This window comes from Vulpes vulpes, chromosome 1 (assembly GCF_048418805.1).
Source record: "Vulpes vulpes isolate BD-2025 chromosome 1, VulVul3, whole genome shotgun sequence".
In the NCBI taxonomy this organism is placed as follows: Eukaryota; Metazoa; Chordata; class Mammalia; order Carnivora; family Canidae; genus Vulpes; species Vulpes vulpes.
This window is the reverse complement of record NC_132780.1, coordinates 8,530,689-8,545,223: the sequence shown is the minus strand read 5'-3', so window position 1 is coordinate 8,545,223 and position 14,535 is coordinate 8,530,689.

Sequence of the window (14,535 nt, the reverse complement as noted above, 5' to 3'; positions counted from 1 at the left end):
TTCACCTTGCCCTATCATTGATGAGGCTCACCTTGAGCACTTGATTGAAGGTGGTGTCTGCCAACCTTCACTGCCAAGCTACTCTTTCCTCTATCTTTTTTTTTTTTTTTTTTTTTAGGTTTTATTTATTTGAGAGAAAGAGAGAGAGAGAACACAAGCAGAGGGAGCAGCAGAGGCGGGAAGAAGCAGAGGGATCTGAGCCAAAGGCAGACGCTTAACCAACAGAGCCGCCCGGGCACCCCCTCTTTTCTCTTTCTAAGCAGTGTGTTGTGGGTAGCACCTTTAAAAGGCCTGTGTGCAAGGCTGGCCCTTGGCTGCTATCTGAAATCTTGGATTTGGGGAGTGAGAAGGCACTGAGAAGGGTGATTCACTGGGCCTGGATTGTGTGAACAATATGGTTTATGTTACTCCTGGAATTTTGCTACGTGCTAGGAATTAGGTACAGGCTACTTCAGCATGAGCCACGTTGTTCCCACACTCCGGCCACAGTAAAACACCCTATCCATCAGGGGGTGGTGGGGACGCCTCCAAAAGCCAAATTTCCGGATGCCAGTCAAGGGCCAACCTTGCAAGCAGGCCCTTCTAAACACAGAGACCTCGGGGCGCCTAGGGTGGCTCAGTGGGTTAAGCGTTTGACTCTTGGTTTCAGCTCAGGTCATGATCTCAGGGTCATGAGATCGAGCCCTGCGTCTGGCTCCACGCTCAGCTCAACACAGAGTCTGCTCCAGGTCCTTTCCCCTCTCTCTCTCTCCCTCCCCCTCTGCCCCACCCTCTCCCCCTGCTTGCACTCTCTCGCTCTCTCTCAAATAAACAATATTTATAAAATCTGTAAAAATAAATAAATAAAGACCGAAGCCTCAGGCCGACTATGTTGTTGATGCATTTCTTCAGAGTGCCCCACTCAGTTCTTTGTGAATGTAGACACATCCCCGAACCTCTTTTAGTTACTGTTCTAAAATATGCAGAACCTCCTTTTTTTATCCATCTGACTCAACAGCCCAACCCTCTGTCCCTCGCTGAAAGGCTGCAACCTTGATGCCACCTGAATCAGTAATCCGGTGCAAGGCCGACGACTCCCATATGAGGTTCGCAGCGGGGCAGCCTTCCACTATCTCATGGAGACGTTGTGCGACAGCTTCTGAGAGGCCATCTGAATGGCAGGAGCACGCGGTGTTCACTTTTTCTAACTCTTCCGGGTGGCCAGTGTCTGGAGTCTAGTTATTTTAGATCACAGGCCGCAGGCAGAGAAGAATCCCTTAGCAGACTTACTTGGGGTGAGGGGTAGGGAGAGCACAGGTAGTGGGAAAGGGCAGAGGGGGAGAGAGAGAGACAGACTTCCTGCTGAGCAGAGAGCCAGACTGGGCTCGATCCCTGGACTCCAGGATCATGACCTGAGCCGAAATCAGACGCCTAACTGCCTGAGCCACCCAGGCGCCCCATTAAAATTTCCATTTTAACTTTTTCTTTTCTTTAGTAATCTATACACCTAACATGGAGCTCAAACTTAAAACCATAAAATCAAGAGTCATGTGCCCTACTGACTGAGCCAGCCAGGCACCCCTTAACCGTTTTTTAAAAAAATATTTTATTTATTTATTTATTTATTTATTTATTTATTTATTTATTTATTTAAGAAAGAGAGGGGATCCCTGGGTGGCTCAGTGGTTTCGCGCCTGCCTTTGGCCCAGGGTGTGATCCTGGAGTCCCGGGATCGAGTTCCACATCGGGCTCCCTGCATGGAGCCTGCTTCTCTCTCTGCCTGTGTCTCTGCCTCTCTCTCTCTCTCTCTCTCTCTCTCTCTATGTCTATCATAAATAAATAAAAATAAATCTTTTTAAAAAATATATTATTTGAGAAAGAGAGAGTGCACAGACAATAAGCAGGGGGAGGGGCAGAGGGAGAAGCAGACCCCCCAGCTGAGCAGGGAGCCCGGCGTGGGGCTCGATCCCAGGACCCCAGGATCACGACCCGAGCTGAAGGCAGAGACACTGACCCCACTGAGCCACTCAGGTGCCCTTTAACCATTTTGAAGCGCACAGTTCAGCGGCACTAAGTACATTCACAATGTTGTAGCGCCACCACTATCCATTTCCAGCACTTTTTCATCATCCTAAACATTTCAATTTAATTAATTATTTCAATGTACCCCTTAAACAAGAACTCCCCCCTCCTCCCCCCAGACCCACCCCCACTCTAGCTTCTGTGTCTACAGATTTGCCTGTTCTAGGCTCTTCATATAAGTGGAATCTTGGCAATAGCTGTCCTTTCGCGTCTGCTCTAATTCACTCACCTTAACTACGCTGTGACATAGTATCTGTCTCCTTGCTCCGGTCACCTCCATCATCCTTTAATTAAGTCTCATCATTTATTTCAAAATGAGCTCGGACATCTTTTCTTGGCATTTAGGCTCTGCACCTTTCTTTTTTTGTTGTTGTATAAGAGAATGCAATCTTTCCTTACAAATTATACTTCCTAATTGGTGGTTGCTTTCATTATCTGAGCGCTATTGATTTTTTTGCCTGTTGGTCTCACACCCAGCAGACTTGCCAAGATTTCCTCTCGGTGCTTTACAGGGAATTTTTCTAATTAACTTGGGTATTTGTTACAGGCAGGCTCCTTAAATCAGGTGGATGATTCCCTTTTATCTCTGGTTGGTTTTATTATATAAAAGTTTTATTACAAATGAGTGTTGAATCCCATCCAATGTTTTTTCTTCTGTAATTTGTTAATATGGTGCATTACAGTAATAGATTTTCTTTTTTGTTGTCGTTGCCTTTTTTTTTTTTTTTTTTTTTTTTTAGATTTTATTTATTTACTTGACAGAGAGAGAGCACAAGCAGGGGGAGAGCGGGGAAAGGGAGATGTAGGCTCCCCACTGAGCAGGGAGCCGATGTGGGGCTCGATCCCGGGACCCGGGGATCATGACCTGAGCTGAAGGCAGATGCTTAACCAACTGGCCACCCAGGTGCCCTAGATTTTAAATTTTTATTGTAGAGGAGCACCTGGCTGGCTCAGTCAGTAGAGCACTGACTCTTGATCTTGGGGTTGTAAGTTCAAGCCCCATGTTGGGTGTAGAATTTATGTTTTTTGTTTTTTTTTTTAAAGCTCTTTTAAAATTTTTCTTATGGAATTGTCATAGGGAGAAAAGTGGAGTGGGTGCACTAACATGCCACCCAGATCTCCTCTTCAGGATGGAAGCATTCTCTCCACCGGCTGCCAGGAGTGCTGGTGGCTCATGGCTTATAGCTGAGCCTTTGTCTGGGGAAGACCCTGGATCAAGCTTGTGCTTCTCTCCAAGGGACAGTCCACATTCTCCGTCTGGTCAATAAGAGGGACAAAAGCCTGGCTCTGTGCCTCAGAAACAACCCAGAAGGGCCATCCCACTTCACGTTCCCCATAGGATGGACCAGGCCCTTGTGGCGACCATATCAGTCTCCCAGCACCCAGCCTGCCGCCTGTCTAACTCACATGTGAGTCCCAGAGAGCGCTCCCCACCAACCATCCCCTCCTGCTGCAGATCCAGCTCACAATCCGTCTCCCAGGAAACCCTCCCTGTCCACGACTGGACTGCGTGGATGTATGTGTGTTGACTTCTAAAGAAAAATAAGGGGTGCCTGGGTGGCTCTGTCGTTAAGCATCTGCCTTCGGCTCAGGTCATGATCTCAGGGTCCTGGGATCGAGCCCCACATTGGGCTCCCTGCTCAGTAGGGAGTCTGCTTCTCTCTCTCCCTCTGCCTCTGCTCTCTCTCAAATAAAATAAAATAAAATAAAATAAAATAAAATAAAATAAAATAAAATAAAATAAAATAAAATAAAATAAAATAAAATAAAATAAAATAAAATAAAATAAAATAAAATAAATAAAATAAAATAAAATAAAATAAAATAAAATAAAATCTTCTGTGTCCACCAACTAAGTTCTGTAACAGGACATTACTGGTCCCTTAGAAGCCGGCTGTGGGTCCTTCCCTATCCTTCCCCTTCCATCCTACTGAGAGAAAATTGCTCTCCTGATTTTTGGTAACTTTTTGTGTTTTTCCCCCCCAGTGTTTTGCATCCATGTACATATCCATCTACTTCATCTCTATGGCTTTGTCTGCATTTGAAGTTTACATAAACGAAGAATACAACATGCATCCTTCTGTGGCCTGCTTCTTTCATTCAATGTTGATGCAAGATTCACCCATTTAGACAAAGATAGCCCGTGTTGGTTAATTCTGTCCATTACATGAAAAAAAAATTTATGTCTGTCCCACTCTTACAACATTTTTTTTCCCCCAAAAAATTATTTATTTATTTGAGAGAGAGCACAAGCAAGGGAGCAGCAGAGGGAGAGGGAGAAGCAGGCTCCCCACCGAGCAGGGAGCCCAATGCGGGGCTCGATCCCAGGACCCTGAGATCATGACCTGAGCTGAAGGCAGACGCCTAATGGCCTGAGCCACCCAGGCGCCCCAGGACCCTGATATTTGTCAGTGCAGCAATGCACCAGCCTCAGGAGAGGAACTAGAGTCCGCCAGCCGTGGGGGCTCACCTGTTCTCCTCTGCCCGATGCTTGTTCTCTAAAACTCCTGTGCAGAAAAAGTGGCCACGTGGCCAATTCTGGGCAAGGGAGCTCTGCTGGGTGGCCTTGCCTTCCTGCTCCGTCCCGCCCCTGTGTCATTACGGTACGTGCAGCTGAGGCTGTCATCCTGGAGGGTAAAGCCAACAAGCTAAAGATGATGGAGGGGAAAGAGAAACGGCCAGGCTCCTGCACGACCCTAATCCAGCTGTGGAACCCCTGGGGCTGCGGGGCAGGAGGCGGGTGCTCACTCACCCGGCACAGGGCAGATCCCAGGGGCCCCAGGGCCAGCTCTCCACCACGTGTCCTTTCTACCCTGTGACAGATCCAGGCCGCTGCAGGAGTGAGGTCGGAGAGATGCCTGCCCGGACCCCCCTGCAGCCTCCTCCTCAGCCCTGCCCAACACTCACGCAGCCTGCTGCCCCACGGGGCCTGTCCCTGCCACCTCCCCCACTGGCTCAGCAGCCCTGCCTTTGAACGCCCCCCAAGGGCATCATCATGCCTAGAGGGGTCCTCGGGAGCCTCTGCTTCCACCTCCCAGCTCCCCCTGGCCTCCCCCCTCCACTCACTCCGGCCTAGGCTCCCGGCCTTCTCCAGGGCAGTAATAAGCCAAAGCTTCTAGACCTCAGAACAGTTGTTTGCCAATTTTTTTTTTTTGGGGGGGGGGGGGGTGACTCATTTGATAAAATCACAATCAGTACTTTTTAAAAACGAAATACAATAAAAAAAAAAACTGATTTGTCAAGAGGCTCACAGTTGAGTATCTGCCTTTGGCTCAAGTCATGATCCCGGGGTTCCGGGATCGAGTCCCACATTGGGGTCCCCTCGGGGAGCCTGCTTCTCCCTCTGCCTGTGTCTCTGCCTCTGTGTGTGTGTGTGTGTCTCATGAATGAATAAATAAAATCTTTAAAAAAAAAAATTCTGTGTACTCATATAGATACTGATTAAGGAAAATGTATTTCTTGGGCAGCCCGGGGGGCTCAGCGGTTTAGTGCCACCTTCAGCCCAGGGCATGATCCTGGAGACCCGGGATCGAGTCCCACGTCAGGCTCCCTCCCTGGAGCCTGCTTCTCCCTCTGCCTGTGTCTCTGCCTCTCTCTCCCTCTCATGAATAAATAAATAAAATCTTAAAAAAATAATAAAATGGATTTCATACTGAGATTATGGTTACCACATTTAGAGAAACGTGCTCCGTGAAGTTCCCAGCACACGCCCAGAAAAAACTGGTGTTGGGCTCCTGCTCTTGCCCCCCTCCCCACCTCTGCCTCACATCCTCTTCAGGAAAAGACCCCTGCGTTCAACCAGCTGCTCGGATCCAAGCCCCTGGCCTGGTGCTGGACTTCTCTGTCTCCCCTTCTCCCACGTCCACGTCCACATTCAATCCGACGGCAAATTTCCCATTTCTTTCCTTCAAGATATACACAGAATCTGGCCCACGTGTGGGGCCACAGGGCTCTGGGTCACAGGGCAGGCTCACCTCTCACCTTGATCAGTCCTCATCTAGCTAGCTCCGCGACAGCGGGACCCAGGCAAAGCACCCCGCGTATAGCAGGTGCTGCGCCCAGTAGGTGCTCATCCCCGGGCTGACTGCGCTGCCTCCCCAGGCTCCTCTCTGTGTGGGTGGAAGGGGCAGGGCTGGGCTTTGAAGTCACTTGGCCAGCCTCCTTCCACTGTCCTCTTCCGGCACACCCCTCCACCCCCCCACCCCAGGCAGCCTGTTATCTGATCTCCCCCATGTGGGCCCCTTGCATCCCCTCCTCCAGGCGACAGGGCCTCTGGAGTTTTTAAGAAGTTGAGCCCAGCAGCTCCACGCCCTGCCGCCAACTCCCCCCCTTCCAAGGCTGGTCAATGCCAGGCTGGTGGCACCCTCCCCGCATTCCATGGACAGAGCCGTGAGAGCGGATTCATCCCAGGGACAATCTCCAGATCCCAGATCTCCAGTCCCCAAGGGACCCTCCGGGACATCTCTGTTCACTTCTGGGGTCACGACCCTCACTTCAGCCTGGCCACGGCACAGCCAGGGTAAGGGGTGATGAGTGATGCCTTCAACACACTGGAGGTCATTTCACTAGCTTCCAGGGGTTGTGGCCAGGCCAGACAGCAAGCCTCCTCGGGGTTTGGGAAAGAATGCAGCAGGGAGTTGGGCAGCAGACAGACCAGCTGACGCCAATCCAGCTGTGAGCAAGCCGGTAGCAGAGCAGATTTCCTCTGATTTCGCCGAGTGTGAAATTGCACACATATGAGGTCATGGTACGCCCTGACCTGGGATGCAGGCCCGAGGACCCCCACTTTACAGCTCAGGAGCCCCTTTGTTATCGTAACTATTTTAAAAGGGCTCAAAAAAAAAAATTAAAAGGGCTCAGCATTCTGGGGCCTTTTTCTGGGTTTTTTGTTGTTGTTAATTTTTTTTTCATAGCTAGAAAGTTGTAGCTCCAATCCAGTCCCAAACCTCTGGCCAAGAACTAACCTCACCTTGCCAGTAAAATTTTCCTTATAAATGTCTTTTAATGCCCAATTGTAAGCAAGGCTTAAAATGAAAAAGAAATCTTGGGCGCCTGGCTGGCTCATCAGTAGAGCACGACTCTTGATCTCAAGGTTGTGAGTTCAAGCCCGCGTGGGGAGTGGAGCCTACTTAAAAAAATAAATAAAAGAAGAAAGTCAATTGAGGCCACAGAATTAATACTCCTGTGTTATGTTTAAGAATCATCCAGGATATTCGGTATTTAAAGTTATTTAAATGCTTAAGTAATGCTTAAGAGAATTTGGCATAAGCAAAAACATGACACATTTATCCTGTAGATGCAAGTCTTCCGACGGAAAGTGCATAATTGAGCAATCCATTATTATACACTAGTGATTTTTCACTGAAATGTAAAGGAGAATTTTTCTAGGTGAGTAAACGGTACTGGAATGTTTAAAAGATCTTGATACTTTTATAATTTATTATGAGAGTTAAGCACCTGGGAAGCTTTTATTTCTTAGGCGATTCTGTTGAGCTTCCAAGAAAATCGAACAGTTTAAAATTGTGAAAGCAGAATGTTTAAGGGAAATTAATTTACTAAGATTCTAAATGGGCTACGAAGCGGTTGAAACTGGCAGGGGTTGAACATTAATCAAAGACCTCCCCCAAAGGTGACTGGTAAAATTTACTAGATTTACAATAGAATAATATTTGGAAATAGAACTTTGAAGCTTAAGGAAAATAATGGTTTTTTTTTTTTTTTTTTTTTACTGGTAGTTCTTTTAGTTTTTGGTGTCTCTTAAGTAGGCTCTGTGCCCAGTAAGGGGCTTGAACTCATGACCCTGATATGGAGAATCACATGAGCCAGCCAGGCATCCCCCCCACCATCTTTTTTTTTTAAGTATATTGGTAGTTTTAATACATAGAAGATTAACTTAAAACAGTCATCAGGGGCGCCTGGGTGGCTCAGTCGGTTAAGCATCCAACTCTTGATTTTGGCTCAGGTCATGATCTTAGGGTGGTGAGATCAAGCCCCAAGTAGGGCTCCATGCTCAGCTTATTGGGGTGGAGGGGTGTCTGCTTAAGATTCTGTCTCTCCCTCTGCCCCCACCCCACCTCCCCTAAAATAAATAAGTAGAAAAAACAAACAGTAATGAGTCTTTTCTGTCCACAAATGTCTCCCCTAATGATACCAGAATGCTCGCATGGATGCTCCGTCCTCTGTTGCTGTCTAGAAGCCATTTCCCTCGCCAGGATGAGTTACTGACTTTCCTTTAGAGAAATGGGGCTGGACACAGCTGATTAACCCCCAAATCTACCTCCCCTTAGTCCACTGTTGTGGGAGGCACCTGTGAGTTGGCCCCCAGTGATCCCGCCTCCGGTGTCCCTGCCCTGCACAGTCCCCTCCTCTGGAGGATGGGCTGGACCTAGTGCCTCGCTTCTAGCAAATAGAACATGGGGAAGTGACGGGATGTCGCTTCTGAGATTAGGTTGCCGGTGGACTGAGGCTCCCAGCTTGCTTGCACTGCTCTCTTGCTCAGTGGGAAGCCATGCTGCGTGCTGCCCTGTGGAGAGGTCCACATGGCAAGGAATTGATGCCTCTGGCCAACAGCCAGCAAGGGCCTGAGGCCTAGCAGCAAGCATGCCAGTAAAGCACCCTCCCGTGGTTGGTCTGCGATGACCATAGCCCTGGCCAACACCTTACTACTAATTTTGTCTGTTGTTTTAAGTCACTAAGTTGTTTGTGGGGGTAGTTTGTTACACAGCAGTAGCTAACTAACGCAATAGTAATAGAATCTTGGGGCACCTGGGTGGCTCAGTGGTTGAGCGTCTGCCTTTGGCTCAGGTTGTGATCCCGGGATCCTGGGATTGAATCCTGCATCCTTTCTCCCTCTGCCTATGTCTCTGCCTGTGTCTCTCTCTGTGTCGCTCATGAACAAATAAATTAAATCTTAAAAAAAAAAAAAGTAATACAATCTTATTAGGCATAAGACACCCTCCTCCCAAAAGAAAACTTAAATTTCCCACACTCCCTTGCAGCCGACATGGTCGATGTGGAGTGTGGTAGTCCTGACAAGCCCATCTGACCATGTAGACAAGACCAACGCCCAGAAGGAACCAAGATCCCTGACTGATTTCATGGAGCAGAGCCATTTTTATCAGCCTAGAAAGAAATAGGGAGAGCAAAATAAACTTCTGACTTGGATCTCTGTTAGAAGAGCTAAATCTGGGCAGCCCGGGTGGCTCAGTGGTTTAGTGCTGCCTTGGGCCTAGGGTGTGACCTGGAGACCCAAGATCGAGTCCTGTGTCAGGCTCCCTGCATGGAGCCTCTTCTCCCTCTGCCTGTGTCTCTGCCTCTCTCTCTCTCTCTCTCTCCCCGTGTCTGTCATGAATACATAAATAAAATTAAAAAAAAAAAAAGAAGAGCTAAATCTCAGCTTTTCCAAAACCCAAAGATACTCTGTATAATCTTTTAATCAACAACCCCCCCTCACTTTTTTGTAAATGAGCCTCATTCTTTTTTTTTTTTTTTTTTTTGACCGAGCAGGCCAGGGCCCCCCAGCCTCATTCTTATCAATGATAAAATGGTAACCAACCAAGATCTCATATTTGGTGTACTTAGTACATGCCTTTGGTTCCCCACCCCCCAAAACATATTATAATTGTTAATAAATAGATATTCTCTCATATAAATCATAGGGCGGGGATCCCTGGGTGGCTCAGAGGTTTAGCACCTGCCTTCGGCCCAGGGCGTATTCCTGGGGTCCCGGGATTGAGTCCTGCATTGGGCTCCCTGCATGGAGCCTGCTCTTCCCTCTGCCTGTGTTTCTGCCTCTCTTTCTCTCTGTGTCTTTCATGAATAAATAAAATCTTAAAAAAAAAAAAAATCACAGGGCACCCCGCTGCTAGCACACAGGCCATCAGTCATATAAACACGGCTCTTCTTTCCTTTCCCCAGGGAAGTATTGTTTCTCAAGGCTAGATTCATACATTTCTTTTCAAATCCTCTTCTTATGGCCCAGCAGAACCTCTGGCAACCCACTGGCTCCCAGTACCTCAGCTGGCCAGCTTGATGAAAGCTACTGGCTGCCTTTCTTTCTAAGCCTGAGTCTTTAAAGGAGAGCCAGGTTACAGACACTTGGTATTTGGCCAGTGCTGCCTTAGAGAAAACTTTGCACAGCATTCCCCCGGAAGTATGATTTGCGTGGGCAGGACCCGAGCCCACAGTTTTCAGAGAGGCCCTGTGGTGAGCAAGCACCAACGGGTGACCCCAAGGTCTTAGTTCTCTGATTCAGCGGGGCCTCTCCTGCTGGGGTGGCCAACCTCATAAAGTGATGGCAGGGGGAGTTCACAGACAGCCAACGCCTCAATGGATCCGTTTACAAGATTCAACACACACAAAGCCTTAGGAAAGCCTCTGCCGGGGGAAGGGGGCATCTGAGGGTAATAGTGGTTCTTATGCTTGTAGATGGGTCAGCCCAGGATAGCAGCTGCAGGCTCCCGGATCGGACCCCTGGCTGCTCCCCTTCTGGAGTTGGCTTGGCCTGTACCTTCAGGATAGCAGTGGAACCTGCATCAGAGGGGTGCTGGGAGCCTTACATGGGACAACACACCTAGGGCCCTTGGCCTCACACTTAGCATTCTGATTTCTGAGCCAACAAATAGAGGAATTGCTATGTAATAACTAGGAGGGTGGACACTACTCTGATCATAAAATAACTGTGGTCTGTGGTAAGCTGAATAATGACCTCCATCATCTAGGTCCTAATCCCCAGAACTTGTAAATGTCACCTTATATGGCACAAGGGACTTGACAGGGTCTGAGAGGGGGAGATGCTCCTCGATCACCCAAGTGGGCCCTCAGTGAAATCATACGCATCCTTATGAGGGGGCCGAGGGAGAGGAGGGGAGCCCAGGCTGGAGCGCTGTGGCCATAAGCCAGGAGTGCCCGCCACCCCTGGAAGAATCTGGAAAAGGTGGCAAACAGATTCTGCTGAAGAGCCTCTTCCAGAAGGAATGCTGCCCCGACACCTTGACTCCAGCCCAGTGAAATCCAATTTGGATTTCTGACCTCCAGAACTATAGGAGAATAAATACATGACATTTGGGATCCCTGGGTGGTGCAGTGGTTTGGCACCTGCCTTTGGCCCAGGGCGCGATCCTGGAGACCCTGGATCAAATCCCACATCGGGCTCCCGGTGCATGGAGCCTGCTTCTCCCTCTGCCTGTGTCTCTGCCTCTCTCTCTCTCTCTCTGTGTGTGACTATCATAAATAAATAAAAATTAAAAAAAAAAAGAATTTAAAAAAATATGTGACATTTTAAACCACTAAATCTGGGGCCTTTTGTTGTAGCAGCAACACTAAGACATGACCGGCCAGCTCTGCTTTTGAGAGTCTTTTTCTCTTCTCAGGGCTCAGGGCCCAGCTGAGGCCCAAGTGCTTTGAAAGGATTGTTCTGGCAATGTGGGGAAGGCAAAAGAAAAATTAAATCTCCTTACTTCCTACAGCCCACTGACAAGCCCTTGAAATAGGCAGAGTGACCTTCCTCTAGGAGCTCAGCTGCCTCGATGTTAATACTTTGCTAAGAGCAAAAGGCAACCTAAGCCTGACCCCCAGGATCTTTTAAGTCTCCTTTAATATATAAAAATTCCTTTGGAAACTTCCTTTATCTCTACCCTCCAAGATACGTGTTGACGATCATCTCCCAAGCACATGGCCCACCCATATACATCTGAAGGGTCTCATGACTCATGTTTTTATTGGACAGTAATAAATGACCTTTTCCCAACAATAGCTAGTCCCTCAAGGTCCTGGAAACCTTGCTTCCAAATTACTTAGAGACTTACATAATCCCTAACCCCCTCCCAACATGAAAGTACATAATGGGCCACTCCTCATGACCCCATTGTAGCCCTTTCTCCCCACCATCCTGTCCCTGTGCTTTCATAAAACCACCTTTTTGCACCAAAGACCTCTCAAGAATTCTTTCTTGGCCATCAGCTCCAAACCCCAACATCTTTCCTACATCACCAGTGGCTACCACCACATAGGCTCACAGGGCCAGACCTGCATTTTGACAGGTGATGGGCCCATGCATACCACAGCTCGGGGCGGAGACCGTGACGTGAAAGAGAATGTACCCGATAGATAGAGTGTACCTCCTCCAGCCACTCCCCACCATCTGAGAACCTGGGCCACGCTGCTGGGCCTTTCCACTGCCAAGGGGTGCTGGAAAATTAGACTTTTAGGTGACATCACTCCTATGGTTTTTCACTGTTTGCAACCAACAGACCTCTTCTTATTTATTTATTTATTTATTTATTTTGAGAGAGAGTGAGCCCAAGTGGGGGTGGAGGTGCAGGGGAAGGGCACAGAAAGAGAGAGAGATTGAGCGAGAGAATCCCAAGCAGGCCCCACACCCAGCATGGAGCCCAACTCAGGGCGATCCCACAACCCTGAGATCATGACCTGAGCTAACCACAAGTCAGACGTTAACCAACTGAGTCACCCAGGAGCCCCCTAATAGACAAGTTTTATTTTCTTTTTTTAATTTTTAAAAAGATTTTATTTATTTATTCGTGAGAGACAGAGAGGGAGAGGCAGAGACACAGGCAGAGGGAGAAGCAGGCTCCACGCAGGAGTCCGATGTGGGGACTCGATCCCGGGTCCCGGGATCACGCCCTGAGTAAAAGGAAGACGCTCAACCCCTGAATCACCCAGGCGTCCCACTAATAGACAAGTTTTAAAACATAGCATGTGACCAGTAATCACCGCAAAGTGGGCAAAGGTTAATTCACAGAAAAATCATGGGAAAAGAAATGCTCAACATCCTTAAATACAAGAAAAGATGATCAGCCTCCTTATCATGGGAGAAATGCAAAGTAAGACCATAACGAGTTCCCATTTTTTCACTTCTCAGGCCCAAATTTAGAACGTTTGCTAACACACTGAATCGGCAAACTGGTAGGGGCTTGATATCTCAGGTCCTTATGTGTAAATGATGTTCAGTATTTCATTTTTAAAAATGCTTTTAATTGAAGTACAGTTGACATTCACTTCAGGCGTACAACATAGCGATTCGACAACTGATATCTCACATCTTAATGGTTGGTGGGAAAATAAATGGGGGTTGTTGACAACACTTCACATCTAACAGAAGGGCTATCATAGAACAAAAACGGGGAGGGGCCCAACTGAGTCAGTCAGTTGACCCACCGACTCTTGATTTCAGCTCAGGTCATGATCTCAGGGTCATGGGATCGAGCTCCACATTGGGCTCCGTGCTGGGTGTGGAACCTGTGTAAGATTTTCTCACTCCTTCTGCCCCTCCCACCACTCACACTCGCACATGTGTGCTCTCTCTCTCAGAAAAATAATAATAATAAAAAGGGGAAACAAGCGTCGGTGAGGATGTGGAGAAATCAGAGCCCTCATTCGTCGCTGATGAAGGTATAAAATAGTGCAGCTGCTGTGGAACACAGTTTGGTTGGTCCTCAAGAAGATAAACACGGAGCTAGCATATGACCCAGCCATGTGGTCTAGGAATCTTCCTGGAAAAACTGAATACAGGGCTGAAGCAGGTACTTGCAGGTGAATGTCCATACCAGCTTTATGCCTAGTAGCCAAGAGGGGGACAGACACCAGACATCCACCAACTGGTGAGCGGATTAACACAATACAGCACATCCAGACCATGGAATATTACCCCTCCGTAAGAAGGAGGGAAGCGTGTGATCCACGCTACCACATGGATGGACCTGGAAGCGTTATGCTAAGCAAAAGAAGCCAGACACAAGAGAACAAATATCCTATTATTCCATTTACATGAAATATCTAGAATAAGCCAATTCAATAGACACAAAAAGTAGCTTAGACGTTGCCAGGGGCTATGGGGAGGAGGGAGTGAGGAATTATTGCTTAATGGGTACAGAGTTGTGGTTTGAAGTGATGGAAAATTGGAGAAACAGAATAGGAATGGTTGCCAAGCATTAAGAACACAAGCTAATGCCCCTGCATCGCGCACTTAAACAGGGCTAAATTGACAAATCTGGTGTTACTTTTTTTTTTTTTTTAATCACGATAAATATGGTTGGGGTTTTATTAAGCTGCACCAATGAGTTTGGGTTTACCTGGATAGAAACAGGTCCTGCTCAGGACAAAACACCGCAGAGTCCACCCCGCCAGCCTCAACTATGGGAGAAGGTGCTCAGAAGACATGAGACTCTGAGGGGAAAGCCTGACCCGGGCCCTGACCCAAACCCATGTGCTTGTTCAGAGCCAAACCTGCAGACGGTCCCTGAGCAACCATCACATCAGAGGAAGGCTCCTGGGGTGGGTGCTCCCCGGTCTCATCACTGATCCTGAATCACTGGTCATCCTGAAACCGGATCCACCTACACCAGAACCTCAGCAGCCCTGAGGCGGTAACCCTGACTCTTCATGGTGGGTGAGTACAAGCAAACTCCCTTGGAAAAGAAGAATACAAATTGGGATGGCAATAATAAAGGAACACAT